The 22,068-nt window shown below is 35.8% G+C and overlaps 1 pseudogene; it reads right to left on the bottom strand.

Moving 5' to 3' along the window:
• LOC101569840 overlaps window positions 1-22,068 on the bottom strand; it is a 41,089-nt pseudogene that overhangs the window by 17,580 nt on the left and 1,441 nt on the right.

Here is a 22,068-nt window from a genome sequence, read left to right as displayed (position 1 = left end):
GAGGGAAGATAGTATGTTACCTGATATCTATTCCCTACTCTGGTTTCATTCCCCTGTGTATTATAAATTCAACAAATATTTGAAGAATGATGTTTGAGGTGGGAGTAAGTTCTCCTGCCTCAAATACCCACAGGTTTCTGTCGGCCCTGACCCAGTTTTTGGTAAAGAGTAAATGTGCATACAATTCTTAGAGCACAGTGAAAACTCATTCAACAAATGGCAGCTTGCAGAAGGGTAATCCAACAATCTGGTGGTGCAAGGGGTCTGTGAAAATCAGCACAAAGGAAGATAAGGATATGGGTTAGGAGGTACTGTGTTTGGGTACTATCTCAATGCCTGAAGGCAAGACAGACACTGAAATGAAATTTTGAAACATATAATATGGCTGAAAACCCACTTTTAAACTCAGCGTATCACTTTCTAACTGACTGATTTTGAGTAAGATATTTTGTATTCTGTGAAATTAAAATTGTATGGAATAAGTTTTCTGTGGTACCACTGGCAATTGGAAGGCAATATAAAGTGACAGAAACTGCTTATGTTTCATTGTTTATTGAAACATACTTACAGTAGGTTCAGGTTTCATGCCTTCCATGCAGTTGTTACATGTGCGTATCACATCATAATTCTTTTTTTCAGCCTCTTTCTGTCCCTTCCTTTCCTCCTTCCATTTGTGATCTTTTCACAGATTTGAGAAAGATCTCCCTAGTATTCCATTGTTTCTATAATGCATTAATTATATAAGTGTTTTTGTGGTGCTCAAGTGAATAGGGACATCTGAGTTTTGGAAGCATTGGCAATATTGTCCTACCTCTCTTCGTTCTTCCTCCCATTCTCCTTATCCTCACCCATGCTTGACCAAAAGATAATTGCAGAGGTCAAGCATTGGAAGATTTTTGGAGCATCTTTTGACCCCAAACCTAATCAAAAGCTCTCCCTGGGTCAGTGAGTGATTTCTATGAAAAGCCACTTTCATTTGACTCAGAGGAAACTATTCTGGCTTCATGCATCTGTAAACAAGAAGTGGTTGATAGTCTCTGAAGATTTGGGGTAATTTTGATTTTAATCAAATGGCATAAACTATTAATGTTTACTCTTAAATTTATAATAACAGATTAAATAGTAATATTGCTATTTGGGAAAACAGATACCATGGTTCCAGTTGCCATTGAAATCACATTAATAGATAACACAGAGGTTACTTTTGTTCTGTCATAACCTAGATTTGTTGGCATTTTAAAATAATAAACCTAAATTATTCCCTTTAAATGAAGAAAAAACATCATTGTAACTTTATTTAATCATTGAAATAATATTTTTTAATTTCATTTTTACATACTCAATAAGCAAGCTGTTATTTTAGTTTTCTAAGTCAACATGATACAGCCAAGTATGGATTAATGAAATAGTGGTTTCACAGCATCAAAAAGAAAAAAAAATACCTTTCACTAACATTTGTTATGGCAATGATTTATTTTAATTTATTTTACTTTTTAAAAAGAGTACAATATAGGATTAAAACAGAAAAATTACAAATGATACAGAATTTCACTAAACAAAATTATGAATTTCACAATAGTTGTTATAACGCATAGGGTTGTCTTCAAATTAGTTGTTCATATTACCAGATATGTGCATGTAAAATTAGAATTACATATACATATTTATATATATATGTATATCAGAAATTAAGAAGAGAAAAAGGACAAAGATTTGAGAAAAATGGGGGCTAAGCAAATGAAGCATTAACTGCTCTTTTCTGTAGACCAGCAGAAATCCACAGAACAGTTGTCCAAACTATCCTGCTTACATTCATAAATATATGTCTTTCCCCCACACCCTCTCCTGTCCTTCAACTCAACTCAGTAATCCCTTCCTTTTGAATAAGTGCATTCCCTTTTCCCAGTGTCTACTGTACCATTCCACTTTTATTTTCTCTTTCAGGTTGTCACACAAACGAGACAATATGATGTTTACACATCTGATTTATTTCACTTACCAGTGTGGTCTAGTCGCATCCATTAAACTAAAACTTATAAATGCCTCAAATTTATCAGTTTTTTAATATATGAATAATACACCATCATGTAAAAATACCACATTTTCTTTATGCATCCCTCAATTGATGGGCATTTGTGTTGTTTCCAAGCTATGAAAAACTGCACTGCTGTAAATCTGGGTGCACATACATTGTTGTGGTATGATGAAAAAATACCATGAGAATAGTTGGATGGAATGAGTTTTCCAATCCTAGCTTTCTGAGGAATTGCCACACTGGTATGGCTAGTGTCTAGACATCCTCCTTAAAGCCTCATGAAATCATAGATGGGACTTTTTCTGAGGTGGCTGCATCTAGAGCCTATGATGCTGTGATTGATTCATGGTGTGATGACAGGCTCAAGGGAACTAGGGTTAGGGGTGAGTGCTGTCCTCCCCAAGCAGACTGGGTCAGAGATAAGGGACAGAAAGAGCTGCTGTTGTTCTTTGCTTGGCTGCTCTGTCCACAATGAACTGTTTCCCTTTTGTACTTTCCTTCTGCCACACCACCCTGCCTTGGATCCAGCTAATTATGGACTGAAATATCTTCAAACTGTGAGTTAAATAAATGTTTGCTCCTTTAACTTTGAATACCTAGTATTCTGTCTCAGTAGTGAGAATAAAGTATGTAAGATAATATCAAACCGAGCTATAAATTGTATCAAATATAGGAAATCATTCAGTTGCTAACGGGCTCCAGATATACTCTCCTCCTTCAATTTCTTCATCTTATAAACACGATAAAATTGATCTCATAAAGTTGAAAATTGAAGGTAATTCTACAGGGTACTTAGCCTATTGACAACCATAGAATAGCTACTCAAAAACACATTAACTATCATTTTATTATTCTTAAAGAAGCTTTATGTATGTATAAATATAAGGGAAGTTTCAAAACTGCAAACTAGAGTGCATTTTCAATGAAGCAATTTATTCCAGATTACAATATTTTTTCAGCAAGGATTGAATGAGCATACATCTTGCAATAAACAATTTACTGGAATCTAGGAATAAAAAGCCAAGCATGAGTCAAGGCATCATGGGCCTTGCATTGTTTTAGATCACAGCAGCACACAACTTTCAGCAAGTTTCTGTGGATGAGGTGCTCTGAGATTTTTATATAACAGTCAGGAAGCTGTAATTATTAGAATTTAAACAGTTTACTGTTTTTGTACAAAAGGATATTGTATGCAAAGTTTATTTTCTGTTTAATTATAAATCATTTTATCTTGCTCATAAAATCAGAAAGTGAAATTTCAAGTTTTTTTCAAAATCAACATAATATGAAATGCACATAAATCAGAGTTCAATATCCGTTACATGTTACAAATCTTTTTAAAGGATTAACTTACAAATTTTGAATCACGTAAACAAAAGATTCTTACTTGAAGCACAAAATTGCCCAAGCAGAGCAACAATAAAATGTTAGCCTTCTTTCATTTAAAAATAAACATGAAATACTAGGTTAGCTCAGAATCCTATTAAAAATGCATCCAGTACAGAAATAAATACAAGAAAACAGAAGTAGAAAAAATAAAGAAACATTCATATCATAAAACAATTCAAGCACAATGGAGGATTGAGGAGGCCACGGAAGTGAGTCATTTAAGCTCCTGAGAAGGAGAATCACTTAAATGTAAGTGAAATAAAGACCCCTCTGGAGGCAGCCTAAGCCCAGACCCAGCGTGTGTGGGAGAGCTTCCGAACTCCCCTGCACCCACTGGACTTCCCTGAAACAAGCCTAGGCCCAATCCATAAGACCTTCTTCTGAACTTTCAGGACCCCTCCCACCTCTTCTGAGCCAGATCAAGCCCAGGCCTGGTAAGTGTGTGGGAGAGCATGCATGGTCCCCTGGGCCCGCTGGATCTCCACTAACCAAGCACAGGCCCGCTCCATGAGTGAGACCTTCTGCCTCATTCTCGGGACCCCTCTAACCCCTCCAGAACCAGCCCAAGCCAGCCTCATGAGTGAGAACTTCCTCCACACTCTTGAGACCCCTAAAGACCTAACCCAAGCCCAGGACGAGTGAGTGTTGCAAAAAGCTCTACTCCAAAGGTCAGAGGACAGTGCTATACAAAATGACAAAGAGAAGGAGCAAAATGCAATCTCAGGCCCCAGAGCAACTCAGAACAAGTGAAGAGGACACTAACACAGAACAAACTGGGAAACACACAGCTGAAATATCTGAATCAATAGTGTCTGAAGTAAAGAAACAACCTCAGAAAGGTGTAGCGAAACTCAAGTCAGAAATAACCTCTGAAATTTAAAAAAAAAAAATCTCTGAATTAATATCATCTGAAGTAAAGAATCAAATGCAGAAATATATAGAAGAAAACAGATCAGAAATATTCTCTGTAGTAAAGGAATTAATAACTACTACTCTAGAAGATACAGATAAAAAAAATAAAGATTAGAAAAATGATGGATTCCTTGAAAGGGCAATACAGGAAAGAAATAGATTGCATGAAGCAGAGCTAAAGAGATATAGAGAAACTTAAAAACTTAATCACAAGCTTGCAAAATAGTTTGAATGAAAGTGAAGATAGAGATTGAGATCTTGAAGAAATTGTCACAGCTAGTGAAAATGTAAGAAAAGATCTCTTAAAAACAACTAGAATGCAGGAAAAATATAATTCATCACCTGCAAGATGTTGCAAAGATGAGACTAATAGGCATAACTAATTAGTCTCACAATGTGAGACTAATAGGCATAAATGAGAAATAAAGAGTCCATACAAATGATATAAAGGGAATATGGGCAAAAGTAATAGCAGAAAACTTCCCAAATATAAGGAAAGAGTCTGACATTCAGTTAATAGACACATATAGTACTCAAAATAACTTCAACCCAATTAAATACAGACTGAGATATATAAAAGTCAAGATCCCAAAAAATCCAGTACAAAAACAATATACTGAAAGCCACTAGAGAAAAGAAATAGATCACATTGAAAGGAAAACCCATGAGAATAACAGCAGACTTTTCTTCACAAACCATGAACACACTGAGTCACCTGATCTTTGACAAAGGGGCCAAACATACTCACTGGAATAAAGATAGCCTCTTTAACAAATGGTGCTGGAAAAACTGGCTCTCTACATGCTGAAAACCAAAACTTGAGCCAGCTCTATCACCATGCACTAAGCTAAAGTCAAAATGGATTAAAGATCTAAACATTAAAACAGAAACACTCAATCTCCTGGAAGAGAAAGTAAGAGAACTCTTGAAGACATAGGGGTAGATGAAGAGTCCATTTCATAAAAAAGAAATCAAATTGTATGGGTAATACTTTAAAGAATTAATGACTGTGACTTCCTCATTTTGAGAAGTTTTTGCACATCAAAAGAAATTACCAACAAAGTGAAAAGAAAATTCACAAATTTAGAAAAAATCTTGACTTGTAAGCACTCAGACAAAGGTCTGCTCTCTAGAATTTATAAAGAACTAAAACACGTTAGGGTCCCAAAATTTAAAGACCTAATCCAGGAGTGTGCATCTGAGATGAACACACACTTCTCAAAGAATGAAATTTAAAAAGTGAATGAATATATGAAAACATACTCCATAACAATAGCCATTGTGAAATGCAAATTAGAACAACACCGAGATACCATCTCACCCAAGAAAGACTGGCTATCATAAAGAAATAAACCAGCAACAACTGCTGGTGGAAATGTAGACTGGTATAATCATTATGGAAATCAGTGTACAGACTCCTTAAAAAACTAGGACTGGAAATACCATTCAAAACAGCTATACCCCTACTGGGAATTTTCCCAGAGGAACTAAAAACCTCATATCATCATGATATATGTGTACCTATATTTAGAGCAGCACAATTTGTGATAGCTAAAACTAGGAAACAACCAAGATGACTGTCACCTGAGACATGGATGAAAAAATGTGGTTTGTGAATTTCTTTAGATTTTTGGTTCTGAAAAATTATGTTATTTTTATAGAACTTTGGATATAGCAACTGTCAGAAGAATTTTATGCTTTTTTAATAAACATTGTTTCTTTGTAATGTTGTTACTTTTTACACAGACATGGAAAGCACAATTAATATTTGTAATTTCCCTCACTTCCTATTTCACAAAAAGTCTCTTATAAAACAGTAGATTGGAGCATTAATTACTGAGTGTATCTTGAATAATGAGAGGCCAGTAAGAGTCTTAGCATAGCACCTTTTATATCCTTCTTTGCTTTTTCAATAGAAGACTCTATTCATGCAAAGCCCAGTAGACTGCTTTACAGAAAATGGGTCTCAGCATTTTTCCAAGAAGAGGGAGAAAGAAGGGTGGTTCCCGATTTCAGAACAAGAGTCTACATTGACTTTCCTTCGTCATGTGCTCTTTTGTGAAAGCCTCTCCTCATTTTCAAGGGAACTAACACTCATTACTACAGAGTGAGGTGATCTACCAAACAACAGTAAGGCTTATATAAATCTTGAAAACTCATGTACTCATTTTCCGTAACAAACTTAGGTGCCAACAAAAAGTAATTGAAGGGATGAGCCATATTTTGTATTAATTTTTCCCTCTGATACTTTAGCTTGAAATGATGGAAGGGATTTTACTTACTTTAATGTGCTTTGATTGTATAAAATCATGACCAAAGAAGAAACTCAGATTTCAAGCATAAGTCAGTCTTTTTCCCAATATCTTTCAGAATCAGATTAAATTTAAAAATATTTTTAATCTTCCTCCTGAGACATGTGCTCCCTGAGTGACAGGAAGTACTGAGGAAAAGAAGGATGGATGCCCATAAAAAATATGAATGTTTGGATTTTGTCTTAGCCTTTTTTATAGCATAAAGAACTTACCCTTATAATGGAGAGTTCATGGAGTAAACCCTGTTCATTATTAACCTGCTCATTATTATCCCTGTTCATTATTAACCCTGTTCATGTATTCTATCACAGTCTATTATCAAGAGGCCATTCCAATGATTAAAATCTTAAAGAATCTTCAGGGAATAGTCTAACACAGGACCAGTATGACATTAGGTAATATTCCAAAACAATTGTATTAGTCATTTTTCTGATGCTAAACAAAATACTCCACATCTGCAACTGAAATGCAGAGATCTAGCTGGCTCACTGTTCTAGAGATCTGGCCCCATGCATGGTTGCCTAGTTTCAAGGAAGAGATCATACAGTAGAAAGGCATGACAGAGGAAAACTGATCAATCATGACAGCCAGAAACCAGCAAGATTGGAGGAGTTGTGGATACAAATTCATCCTTGGCATCCATGCACCCATTTACCTCCTTTCTGACTAGGCCCTGCCTCCTAAAAGCACATAGGGCTTTGAACTCATAAATATTAATTCACTAGTGAAAATCCCATAGATTTCCTGATGATTATCGTTCACTTGTTTCAGTCACCTTTCCAAAGTCCCACAAGCACATGAGGTTTTGAATTTAAATCTACATATAAACAATAAGTAATTGCCACTATTTCAAGCATCTTGGCCTCCTTGGACCATAGATGCAGCAGACTCTTAAGTGCCTGGTTGGCTGAATTTTTGGATACACACACCTAAGTGAACCTAAATAACAGGATTCTCTGGGTCTCTCTTTCAAAGTAAAATCTTTTAAAAGGGTCTGCCTTTTTACACAATAGAACCTATGATGAGTGAGGTCTGGCCAATTCCTAAAATGTTCGCAAGCTATCTTTTCAAGACATCTTGTCCTGGTACAAACTACATGTTTCCTTCTCAAGAGATGGTAATCTGTTTGGAAGCCACAACTTCACCTTTAGTGGTAGATCCATCTTCTGTGATACTGGATTTTTTAAAGCAGGGCCTGGACACTGAATTCCTTTTTTATTTTGTGATATGGTCTCATTAAGTTGATATGCCCAAGTTGGGCTTGAACTGGCAGTCATCTTACCTCAGTTTCCCAGAGTGCTGGGATTACAGGTATGTGCCACTAGTTGGCTAAAACTGCACATAGTTTGCATAATTTGATTCCACCTTTTGCTTCCTGCACATGCGGATAAGTGCAGGCATAAGCACTTATGACACAGAAGGGACAGTTTGGATTTCTTTGAAATTTTCTCCACCAGAAAAATTAGTCTTCAAATTCAGCATGACACAAAATTTTACATTTTTTTTGTCAGAATGAACACACATGACCTCTAGTGTAGTTTCCAATGGCATCCTCATTCCCAATTGAAGCTTCATGCACCTGGCATTTATTGTAAACATTTCTGACAGCACTGTGCCTTTTCTGAGCTTCTACAACCTTTGACTAGAATCAGCTATAAAGTTTTGCTTATGGCATTCAAGGGTTTCAAAAGCCAACTTCTCTAAAAAGTTTCAAACTCTTCCCATACAACAATTGTAAAGGCTTCTGAACCATATGGTCAGAGATATAAAATATGACAAAAATATATAAATTTTTGCATGTTAAAAATATTTTACCATAAAGGCAATGTTGTCATCAGACCACTTCAGAATATTTCCCCTCATTTCAAATACTTAATCCTATTATTCTTGTCACTTTCTGAAGTAGTCTTGACAGTCTCCATTTCTATGCTTTTTCTTTGTTATACTCTGTCTACTTCAATGTTCTGAAGTTATTCAGAACATTTACCATTCATGGCCATTTTGAGCTGGAGGAAGATGCAGAAATTGCAGAGTGAATATGAAGTACAGCCATATTAATATGCTGAGCTGTGAAAGGCTCAAGTCAACAACTTCGGCCGATAGCGCACTACTATGGTGGACTGCTGGACTGTGTTCGATTGTTTGGCTAAATTTACACACCTATAGTATTTAGATGCCGTGGAATGGCTATCTCTGACAGAACTAAACAAAAAAAGGGGATACAAAGGAAGAACCATTTTGTATCTGTATATACAGAATAGTTAGGATAGATACACAGCTACTTTCGCTTAATTCAATGAGAAGAAAGATTTGTACTAACAGTGTTTGGGCAGGATGTCCTGTCTGCATCTTGCGCTATGGATAACCACTAAGAAGATAATAATGTAAATATATATTAGTTATTGAAACTGTCCTATTAATCAGTTTTGAATGGGTCTCATTGCTGTTTATTTCTCAATAAAATAAAATAAAAAATAAATTCTGAGGATAAGGTCAATGAAGGCACACTGTACAATTCTTTAAAAAAACTGCCTTTCCTTTGGATGATACATGGCAACACTACTGACTATAATCATTACCTTACCTTGTAAAGACATAAAAGTGGATGTGCAAAACAGCTTTAACAGCTGGTAAGAATGATGGGGTATGTTCCAATCAAGGGGGAATATTTTGAGTGGATTAATGGTAATGAGTATTTTACTTAAACATTTGCCACAGATTTTGATCATCCTTTATAGTCAAAGCAACAGCCTCTATTCTGGTACCAATAATCTGTATTAATCCTTTTCCTGTTCTTAGGACATAATAGCAGACAGTTGCAACTTAAAAGAGGAGAGGTTTATTTGACTCAGATTTTCAGAGGGGGGCACTCCAAGCATAATTCTGGCTCCAAGGTAGGGAGGTCGTAGTAAAGAAAAATTGTTTAACTCTTGACATCCAGGAATCTAAGAGAACAAAATGAGGATGCTAAGACAGGAATGCACTCTCTCACCTCACAGCCCTAGTGAACTGCCTCTTTCAGTCAGAAGCTCATGAATGCATCAGTTCACTGATGAGGGTGGTGCCCTTGTGACCCAGTTACTTTGCCAAAATGCTAGCTAGGAGCACGTGAGGTGTTGGGAGACATTTTAGGTCTAAGTCACGGCAGTACTCTTCCTTCTATTTGCTATGCTGCCATATTTTCTCCTGAATCCTAATTGCCTTTACCTCTTTTCTCCAATGACTTGTGCACGTGCTATAAACACACCTCAGATTGTTCATATCAGTTCCATTTCTTAAACTATTACTGTCTCCTCCACTACTTGTTCTCCTTCAGACACTTCTTCAGATCTAAATGCTACTGTCAGTCTTCCTTCTTTCTTACACCCCCATATCCAAATTACCTCCCTGTCACATAGCTCTTCTCAGGAATGAGCTCACTGTCATTTTGCTTGCTACTAACAAGACTGCTAACACCACAATGCTAGAATATGTGATTTTTTTCATCCCAAATCTTTCTCCTGCCTAAGTCTCAGGCATTCACAAGATTCAAATTTAAAAACTGGAGAAATTATATGAAAATATATTTTGGGCCTGGGAGATGGCTCAGTAGAATAAGCACTTGCCCAGCAAGCTCAAGGACCTGAGTTCAATTCCCGGTTCCACCAAAAATAAATAAATAAATAAATAATACCTTTTTCATTTATTTTTTTTTCAATATTTTAGGGAATGGTCTATAGGATGTTCCGGGTCTCACTATTATATCAGACTGATAGTGATTCTCCTGTTTTCAGCCTCCCAAGTGCTAGGATTACAGGTGTGCACCAACACACCCAGTCTCAATTGCCGTCTCAGTGGGCGCTGGGTGCAAGACCAGCAAGGCAGGACTGGGGATCCAACCCCAGGTCTCTGAGCCTGCTTGCAGGTGCTTTAATCTACTGAGCTTTTTTCCTGGCCCCCAAAAAGTATCTTTTGATACAGACTGTCTCTTAGACCAGTGAGATAGGTCAGCAGACTAAGCACCTGCTTAGGTAGGTGCAGGCACCAGGGTTCAATCCCCGGTCTCCCATGCCACGCCAGCCCCACACCTGGGGCATGCTGAACAAGAAACCCAGTCTGGGCATGGTGGCACATGCCTGTAATATCATCTCTGGGGAGGCTGAAAACAGGAGAATCACTACAAGTTTGAGTCCAAGTTGGGTCGTGAGATACTCCACCGAATATATTAAATGAAAGAAAGAAAGAAAGAAAGAAAGAAAGAAAGAAAGAAAGAAAGAAAGAAAGAAAGAAAGAAAGAAAGAAAGAAAGAGACTGTCTTAACTGAGTAACTGCATGTTTTATGTGAACAGTTACCTTTATTAATATCCCTCCCTCTGTATTTATCTGTGGCAACAAAAATATGATCTGATTTCTTTAAAGCAACAAGATGCAATTTTCTTGACATGGATATTACAATATTTAGTGACTGTCTCCTCTCCACACAAGAGGATACTTTCAGATATTAAAAATCTTATAAACAGAAGATAATTCATTTAAATCACTTGATGTAAATAGCATATAGTAAATGTATTGATTCACCTTTATCTATAATTCTCAACTTTGTAATCTGTCAGCAGAACATTTGTAAAATTTAGATTTATTTTCAATGGCAGTAGAACATGCAACACTACCCACTCATGCTTCCTAAAGAAATGTCAAAGTATTCTAGGATATATAAATAATATGGATAGACCTTAGATATTCAAATCACCTGACAAAATTAAAACCTCCGTTTCTTCCACTATTTTTGTTCCTTGAATTATAAATGAAACCTCCTTCACAAGTGGTAAGTAAGCAATCCAAGATCTATTTTGGATTAAGTTTAATTAGTTTTTTTTTTTGTTTTGGATTTTATTCCCACTAAGTTATTTTTAATGATCTGTTTGTCTTATTTTTAATGATCTGTTTGCCTTATTACAATGGGATTGAATGACAGCTTTGAATCCATTTTTATTACTTTGTGTGCAATGCCAACCCTATTTAAAATGCTTCTTTTCCTTCTAGACTTCATGGATTTCACAAATTGAGTGGTGAAAACTTATACAAGGAGTTTCTGTTTATCCCTTCTCTGATTGCAAATCACATTGTGTTAAATTTTATGTATGAATAACATTTTCTTTATGAAATTTATTGTGAACTTATGTGTCCTTTCTTTTTTGAAATCTATTTCTGGCTCTATCACTCAGCGGATAATCTTAACCCATCTGATAGCTCAAATTTTCTCCAAAAGGGTACGGGTGATAATAATTAAAATTTATTATTTTCATCATTGAAGATCTTCAATTTCTGTGACACTTAGAAATAAATGATTAATCATTTCAATTATTTTATAAAATGAATATGATTTCTACATTTACAGAATTTAAAACCAAAGTAATATTTTAATCAAATGGACCTGAGAATTAACTATTATAAGGATGATTCAAATCAGTACAACTCGAATCAATGTAATTCATTATTCAAATCAATAATGAAAATATTGCATTATGAAAATTTGATAGTACAAAATAATTGTCACTGTTTGATGTACATTATTCCTTAAATTGACTTAAGTCATAAAAGGAAGCTTATATGTTTTAAGGTTAACATTTAAAAAAAAATTCAGATGCCAAAATTCAAAACTACTACCTTTTGAAAGAGCTAATGGTGTTCCTTACATAGGTTGGCAACTTAAAATTTCTAAGATTGCCAAAATTTAAAAAAAGTCAACCATACAAATTCTAACACTAGCCTGGTGTGGTAGCTCATGCCTGCAATCCCAGCACTCAGGAGGCAGAGGCAGGGGATCTTTGTGAGTGTGAGACCAGCCTGGACTACAAGTGAGCTCTCAAGTCCAGCCTGCACTATACAGCAAGATCCTGTCTCAAAAAAAAAGAAAAGAAAAAGAAAAAAGAAATCTAATTGTATTGTATTTAAGATGTGGCATGGAAGATTTTATGTGAGAATTTGCACTCAAAATTGTAATCATTTTCCACTAAGACCCCCAAAATAGAAATGGATAGAAAAGCTGTTAAACGTACGCACTCTTCTGCCTGATCTCCTGGCACACCCATGTACTTGCATAGTTTCCACTTGAGATTTATGCTGAGTGAATTTTCTTTGTCTTCACACCTTTCCATGAAAGTGTCACTCAATCTTTTAATTATGTAATACAGTAAAATATAGATATGAAAGACTCCATAAAAAGGAAATTTGGTCTGTGATAACTAACACAGGAAAATCCTCCAAAAGATGCTTAGGAATGCTTAGGAAAATCCTCCAAAAGATGAACTATAGAAAAATACTATGCTGTCAAATTAGTTGTGGGTGAAACAATTGCAAGAAACTAAGAATTATAAAAATACATAAATATTTACTCAGATTGAGTCACCAGGGTTGGTAGTTTCCCACTGTGTGATAAAGAGAATTAAATATCAGAAATCATTCATGCCTGCTGTATTAACACAGTTTTTTGCAGGAAAGGAAAAGCAAATTTAAAAAATATATAAACAAAGCATTCTTTGCCCTTTAACTCAACATGACCAAACCATATGTGTATTATAGAATAAAGTAACAAAATATGGCAAGGACAGCCAATATTTTGGCCCTAGGATTCCAAGGTCAGTGAAGACTGAGGACATAGGAGAACCCATACTGTAACATCATGCAACTCAGTTGTGTCCCAAATTTTCTGATCAAGAAGATTATGGGGCAACAGAGGAAATTGACCAATGATGTAGAGTGTGCCTTTGGAGAGTCATATGGAGAGAAAACATTCTCTCAGGCTTTCACAGGAAACAAATTGGTCAAGCAATGGCTGTGACTCATCCACATGGCTGACACAAAGGAACTACAAACTGCAGTACAGGGTTTCAGGATAAATCCTGAGGGGATTTGACTGACCTTGTCAGATACAAAATTTATATTTCTTTTATATAGGTCTTGCTTTATTTTGGCCTTAACCATCCAGCAGAAAAGTATAAAAATGAAGTATAAAAAGTAAAGCCATATTAATATGCTGAGCTATAAAAGGCTCAGATGAACAACTGTTTTAGGGGGGTTTTTGTTGTTGTTGTTTGTTTGTTTGTCTTGGTGGAACTGGGAATTGAACTCAGGCCCTTGCACTTGCCAGGGAAGTGTTTATTCCACTGAGCCATCTCCCTGGCCAAGTCAACAACTTCTGTCATTGCCAGTCTTATGGAAAACCCACCACTATTATGGACTACTGGACTATCTTGGAATATTTTTCTGAATTCAGGTACCTACAATATTTAAATGAAAATGGAATACTCTTCTCTGACAAAACTAAACAAAAGGGGGATAAAAATGAATGACCATTTTTATCTGTATATTCAAAATAGGATAGATACACAGTTGCATTCTCTTGGTTCGCTGAATAGAGAGATTTGTTCTAATAGTGTTTATGGACAGAATATCATGCCTGCATCTTGAACAATGAATAACCACTAAGACAACAATATGCAATGCATTAGTTATTGAAACTGTGCTAGTAATCAATTTTGACACTGTCTCATTGCTATTTGTTTCTCAATAAAATTATTTTGAAAAGATATGTAAAATAAAATATTTGTGTATCTTAAGATTGTGTATTGTAATAATTTTACAATTCATTGCTGGTTTGATTTGATAACCAGAGGTATATCCAGACAAAATTGAGTGGACAGTCTCTACTCTAAATGGAAAACCACAAGAATATGTGGCTGTGTTTTGAAGCCCAGCTTCCCACACAGGCCTTTCCCTGGTAAGTGCTAGCGTGTGGTATGCAGCACACAATCCCCAGCACACATGCAGGCAAGGACTTGGTGTAAGTTGCTTGTCATAGCTGGGACTTCACTGACTTTGTGCAGTACTTTACATAAGGCAGTGGGTCTTTCCAGTGTCACTTGCTGTGCCACAGGCTGGACGTCTCCATGGCTCCTGGTTGGGCTGCCCGGATCTCCCATGAGCCCTGGGAACCTGTACCCCATGAAGTGCACATGCCAAGTAAATTCCTTCCAATTTTTAGTGTTTGGGAGATGTGGACATTCCTTCTCAAGCTACAAGTTAATGATGAGCCTCCAACTTTTCTTTCATATAGCTAACATAAAACCTACAACACACAAATCTCAATTTTAGCTAAAAAGAAACCAAAGTTTGTTGACTTAAAATGCATTTCTTCTTTTATTCCCACTTTTCTTGTGAATATTTTCCTCCCCCCACCAAGAAAAGAAGAACCATTTTCTTCTTTCTGCCTTGATTTTATGTGTGCCAGAGAGGATATTCTAAACGTCTCTCCATACTATTCAATTATAGCAGAACTCAGTCAAGGGATTTGCAAATTATACTCATGTATTGAGGGTGAAATTGACTATTGCGGGTAAAAGACATAAACCCAAGATTGGCTCCTATTCTTCATTTTCCCTCTTATATATAAAAATCACTTTGAGACTTTATTTACTTTATTTGGAATATTAGGGAATAAAATTAGTATGAAAGTTTATAATATAGTAGAGACTGCACTAAGTAATTTTTTGATTAATAAGTTTATTGGTCTTTATCTGAAAAATCTTCATAGAAATTTGGTTTAACTCTCAGAAGCCCACTCCAGGCTCTGAAGAAGCTCACCTTTTTTTGAGATATCTGATCTTTCTTCTGGGCACGGGACATTTTGGGATGGTCTCACCTGTTCTTTTTAGCTTCTCTCTTCAGCTTGTTTTCATGGACTGGATTCTCTTACAGCAGCATGAACTTTCTAATATATATCTCCTCCATCATGTCTGGAGTTACATTGTTCTTATGCACTGAGAGAACTGTTTCTTTTAAGCATCTTCATCTTCTTCCATTAGGTAACACATATAATCTGCGACATTCTGACCCATGATGTGCTTCTGATGTACTTCTGCATTGAACTTGTTGCTTTCATAATTATAACCACAGAATCATTTGGTACTGTGATGGATAGACAATCCCATCCACAGCACCCTTTAGGGCTCCAAAAACTTTATTGCCAGTTAGTTCTGGCGAGGCCTGCATCCAAATAGCAGGTGAAGGCACCAGGTTTGCCATCAATGCCTTCCATATTGTAATCATCTCCAGTCACCTCCACCTGGCCTTCATAGATCTTATCCATGCCAAACCTATTGAGAACCTTGCTGGCTAGCAGCAAGTCAGTACAATATGCTGCAGCATAAGTTGTTAGGCCGACTTTCACACCATATTTTGGTAGTTCATGTGCATATGCTGCACAGACTATCATATCCACTTCAGTACAGGTGTAAACAATCTGACAAATGATATCTCTGTTCGTTACACAAACTATGATCCTGTATTTAAGTTTTTTGTACTTATATTTGTCCTGGATTACCAAGAGTTTCCTAGAAACCAGTTTTGCCCTCTCATTGTCTTCCCACCTGTACTTGGTGTCTCTTAAAGTAGGCCTTATTCTTGACACCTTAACAAAACCCATCCTGTGTAATCTAGACCCACGTCTGCAGCCCTACACAGACCTCAATAATTTATCTTTGCATTTAATCCAGAAAGTTTGAATTGCAACCTTAAGACAATTATTATCCCCATTGTAGTTTTAAATAAGTTGAACCTTGTGAATCAGAGAGTGGCTGAATTAGAAGGAAAAGAATGTAGCTCAGTCCAAATATTACAATCAACAGGATAACTTAAAACTCAGTCATTGTTTTAAGAAACTAAGGACTTCTATTAACTTAACCAGACTTTCTGACTATATGATTCAATTAGTCTCAGTGTTTTCTTAACTATTTGCCTCCTTTGTAAACCCAGCTTTTAATGCAGCCCAAGAAAAACAGAATAAGCCTAAAATGAGACACATCAGAAAGATATATTTATAATTTAGCATAATTCACCAACTTTTGATTGGGCCATTTCTTCCCTGTGTTATCTGATACACCTTTAATATGTGTTTGTTATATTATCCTCAAAGTTTCTGGATTTCAGCATTATTCCAACAGTAACCACATTGGTTTCCCATGTCTTGTGTCTTTCCCATCCTTGCAATGCAAAAAAACACTCACAAGGGCAAAAACCTCAAATTATTAATTTAGGAGGAAAGGAAGGAAGAGGGGAAAGATGGAGGGAAGGCTGGCGAGAAGGGCAGAGGAAGAAAAGAATAAGGAAAACAGAAGGGAGGCAGAGGAATAGAGGTAATCTTTATATTCCTACAGGACCAATTTTCTCTGAGAAAAGAATTCAAGAGGAAGAAGGCAAGAATTCAGTTTCAGAAAGAAGAGTTTTACATGGAAGAAACAAACAAAAGGACCAAACTTTTTCAATAAACAAAAACTAGTAGTATAAATGAAACAAATTAGCATATATATTAGAATATTTTTAAAACAACACAATAGATAAGTTGGGGAATTATTTGAACTCCCTATTTCCCATCTATCCATTGTTTTGCAATATATCTGTATAAACATATATATGTAAGTACAGTTTCTCATATAAGAGAAACCATATTTAAACATATATCTGATTTAGTTCACTTAGCATTATATTTGCAAGATGCACCCATTTGCCTACAAATTATTTTATTTTTTCATTATTCATATTTTCTTTATAAGTACATATATGTATTACATTAGAATTTTAAAGAATAATTTTTATTACCCTTTGAATAAAAAACACATGGTTCCACCATAAAAGAAATACTTATCTCTGGATGTTAAAATGATAAACAAATTGATATAGAAAAATATTTTCATATTTTTAGTATTTTATTTTTCTCTGTATTTATAGCATATCATTTTTCTCTGTACAGAAAATCCCAACCATGCAGGAGTATAAACTTATCCATACTGCTTCTCAACACCTTAGAATTCTCATTTGCATACTAAAGACCCTCTTGGTACAGAAAGTCCTGAAATTTCATCCATTTTTGATGCTTGTGTGAAGTGATACCTTGCCTTAGGAAAAAGAAAGTGACCAGAAGCAGTGAAATGAAGGTAAGTTATCTACCGATGAAATGGCGAGCCAGAGAAGAGGAGGGCTAGTTTCTGTTACCTCTGCAGGCCATGACATGAATCACTTAAATTAGTGGCCCCTTGTTCTCATGGGTGAGAATAGTAAGACCAGGAGGTAAATGTGGAAGGAGCCCTGAGCAAACTATGGAAAGCCCTAAAAAACTTTAAAGTAAAAGAGGAAAGAGGTTCGCTAAAGTGTCCAAGAAAGTCTCTTCAACATCAGAAGCCTAACTAAGGGCAGCAACCACAATGTTTCATTTTCTTACCCAAAGTAAAATGACTCAACAAATCTTACACAAAGCCCTCGAGCTAGATGCCTTCTCTGTGTTCTCTCTAGGAGCCTATCTCCACTAATGAGAGCTCTTCTTTGTTCTTTATAATACATTATTACAGGAGTTTGTTCCCCACTGTTGTGTCCCTGGACTCCACAGGTCAGCACCTTCAGAATAAGTCTAGAGGAAGGAAAAAATGGATATTAGAAACTTACACTAAACTAATTCATAATATTTTAGGACAATAAGAGCAATTCTGAGTCATGATGAATGAATAAGTATTTTTAAAGGTTATTCATAGATGGATAACTCCATTTCTGTTCTCAAATTTCAGTAATGATTTCATTGGCTATCTCTGTTATTGCTCTGTGAGGAAAAATGTGTCACTCATCTAATTCAAGCCATGAATCTACTTTGTATTAATTATAGTTCAGAGACAGTGCTAGTATGTTTCACATTCCCAAGAGAGACTGAGGAAAAGGGTAATGCTTTAAACAGAGGTGCTAACTTTCACAAGTATTAGAAACACCCAATAGGGAGGAGTCACTTTCTACTATTCTTGTGCCCCATCAAAGTGCCTTAGTACAGCTTGGAATTAGGCCCAAGATTTACCCTTGTGTACCATTGCCAGGTCATGTAATAGTGCTGGCCCATGAACCACACTCAGAAACATTGAAGTGTAAGATCAACAGTATTATAAAAATATAACAGTCACCTGGAAAGCTTTGAAAAACACGCATTCTGATTCGGCAGTCTAGAGTGGGGCTTGCCATTGCGCATTGGTAATAAGCTCCCGGGGGATTCTGCTTTAACTGATTGCCTGACCAACTTGGAATATAAATGGCCAGAATGTACATGCCGCCTAGCAGCTGTTATATGTACAGACTTGACATTTGTACCAAGGTGGTGACTGTAGCTGAAAGTACTATATTGCACACAAAATTTTAAGAGTATGTCTTAAGCAGTTCCACTCCTTGCCCTCAAAAACAGTGAGGTGATAGATGTGTTAACTCTATCATGGCCACTTTACCATGTATGCATATAACAAGGCTTCACACTAAGCACTTGAAATATATAATTTATCAATTGTGCTTCACTATAGCAGAAAAATTATACAAACATATGTTGGTTGCTCATTACGTTTCACATACTATAACTGTTCCCCAAGATAAGTTAGATCCTGTCAGCAAGCTCCATGAAATTTAGAGGAGAAATATAAAAATTAAATACATATGAGTCACTAATAAAAGCCACAGAGACACCAACAGAGAACCAATTAGCTCCAAGAAGAAGAGGAGGCTGTCTAGGGAGAGCTCAGAGGACAACCTTCTCAGGTAAATGCTGGTATGATTTATTTTATGTAAAAGATTCAGGAAAAGTCACCTAAGCTGCCTTAGAGAACAATAGACTACCTTGAATAAAGAGACAAAGGTTTTTTTTTTCTGTTTGTTTGTTTTTTTTAAGATATCACCACTTAATAGACCAAACAACAAATATTTTCGCTTATAACAGACCTGAACTTAGGTAACCAGATAAACAGACATGTTATGCCCTACTTTAAAAAATTAAAAAATGAGCAAATAAAATAAACCCACAGAATTTAGGTAAACAATGTTCTAGAAAATTATTCAGATACCTAAGGGCTTAATGCAAATACCACAAAGGTTAATGCAAATAAAGACTTAGCATCTTTTTTTTTAATTTCCCAGGAACAACAAGTCCTACTGAACTGCCTGGACCTTATTTAAATACCTGGTAACAGGGATCGGCCAGAAAATCTCTATTTCTATCTAATGTTCTATGGTCTTATGGGAGATCTTAGGGCTCATGGTGCAATAGAGGAGTGTTCCCTGTACAACTGAGACTCTTTTGAACAAGTATTTTCTTCTGAAGTAATAGCTCAGCAGCCTGTTGTTTTTGTGTGTGCATAATAGAAAATTAAAAGTAACAAAACTGTACCTTCTTAATGGAGAAAACTTACACAGGAACACTCAAAACACTCATATAAAAACTTAAGTAAAATGATGCCTAACACTTCCAAAATTTCTTCTGTTATAATTTAATGTCATTTTCACTGTATAAAACTGAAGGGAACAAAGATAGTACTGAGTATGGGGAATCTTTGAAAGCTATTCTTATTTGTAAGAGGAAATAAAGATAGGGTTGCACCATCATCCCAAAGTCCTTCCTACGATAATTGAATTTTAACTAGGACAGTTTAGAAATGGCTGCATCTGAGGCACCAGCACTTTGAAACACACACTCTGCGCTACTTCTCCTGACTTCTCTGAGTTTAACCTTAATCAACAGAACTCCTTTTAAAAAGAGACAACAAACAGATACTCTTTGAAACAGTAGCAAGCAAATATGTGGAGAGTTCTTGAAGGGCCTTTTATCTCTTCACTTGGAGCATGATCTCCACAGAGGAAAACACATCCTCTGCTAGAGTTGAACAGGAGGCACATGTGCCCTAGAATGAGCACTTTTTTTTAAAAAATAGAAATCATTTGGACCTGGCATTCCATTTGTGCCACTTAATGTTAAAAGCATGTCAATGTGTTATCTTCCTTTCCATTACTGATTATATACAATGTTATCTAATAGTTACCACTTACAAAAAGTTACCAGTTAAAAACCCTGGGTAACGCACTTGCAATTTAGCATATATTAAATATGCTAGCATATCACTGAATTCATTAGTCAATTAGCTGGGCATTATAAATACCCAACTGTCCTTGAGTTCTATAACACCTATAATAGCAGGGATCGCTGCTACAACCTTAGGGTCATTACTTACCTATTGTTTATTTCATTCATTTTAAAGAATGCCAGAACTGAAGGGGATTTTATATGCCTAGAATTGAAAGTACCATCCCCGCTTAATGGAATAGTGCAAAATCTGGACGATTCATGGCCCTGACTTTGAGATAGGTGAAACAGAGGCAAGGAGATGAATAGGAAACAATATTTTGTGGATTTATTTATAAGAACAAAAACAAGTAAATGTATTGGCTTTACTTCTGCTTTGTTTTCTTTGTTTTGAAGTACCTGCTTCAATAGCTAAACATGAGGTAGTTAAAGAGCTTGCAATAAAGTACAGAAAAGAAAATGAACATAAGCATTTTCTGAGAACTGTTTTTATAGATTATAATGTGCTGTTACCTTCTATTTAAACATATGCTTGTGAATGCACTGACTCAGATTATATTGGATGTGTCAGAAAGTAGAGTTTTAATAACTAGTGAAAAAAATCTCTGATAAACTCGGCTCTTAGACATGAACAGAAATGTCATTCTTTTTGCAACTAGATTTTAATACATCTTTCAAGGTGTAAGGAGTGTTGAAAATCAATATCAAATCCCAGGGTCCTTCTGCTGAGATATTCAAAATGTTAACTCTAATGGGAGTCATAGCAGAAAAAAAGGCAGTTATAACCTGGAGCTGAACAGTACACACAGGGCCTAGAAAGAATCATTGCTCAAAATCTAAACACATTTTGTAACTTAAACAACAAAGCATAACCTTTTCTTTATCATCATAATTTAACATACAATGTAATTGTTTTTCAAAACTGAAAGGCTGATACAAAAGTAGATAATCTTAGGGAAATTATTTTCTCTTGTTTAGTAATTATCATTAATGAAAAAAAGATTTCTTAAATGCTAATAAATCAGGGCTGAATTGACTGACCATGCATCCAAATTACTGCATTATTCACACTGGAATTACTCCAAAGATTAGCTGCAAATTGCCCTCCAAATTGAATTTATGGTTTCATTTTTCATAACTACTGTGTTGTGACAGATGAGGGGAATCTGAGAGGAAAATGACAGCAATGGACCCAATTTCTTAGTGCTCTATCTTCAAGATAGAGCCAACTCATCTCTATAATTTATTTTGGTAAGTATAAAACCCTGGCAGGCTACAGTCCAGCATGTTATATGCCAGACCCCCTTAGTGAAAGAAAAAGGTCAATATAGTATTTTTGCCCAGTAGAAGCTAATTAAATCAATGCCAATGCATATGTAAGTTCACATATATGGTGCAGTTATTTTATGAATTATAATCTTTAATCTCCTCAATAGGTCAAGATAATCATATCCCCATTTCAAAGAAAGAAAGAGTGAAGCTAGTAAATCTTCCCAAGTCTGGAATTTTGG

Source organism: Octodon degus, unplaced genomic scaffold (genome assembly GCF_000260255.1).
Source record: "Octodon degus isolate 3935 unplaced genomic scaffold, OctDeg1.0 scaffold00258, whole genome shotgun sequence".
Lineage (NCBI taxonomy): Eukaryota > Metazoa > Chordata > Mammalia > Rodentia > Octodontidae > Octodon > Octodon degus.
This window is presented reverse-complemented; position numbering and strand designations above follow the sequence as displayed.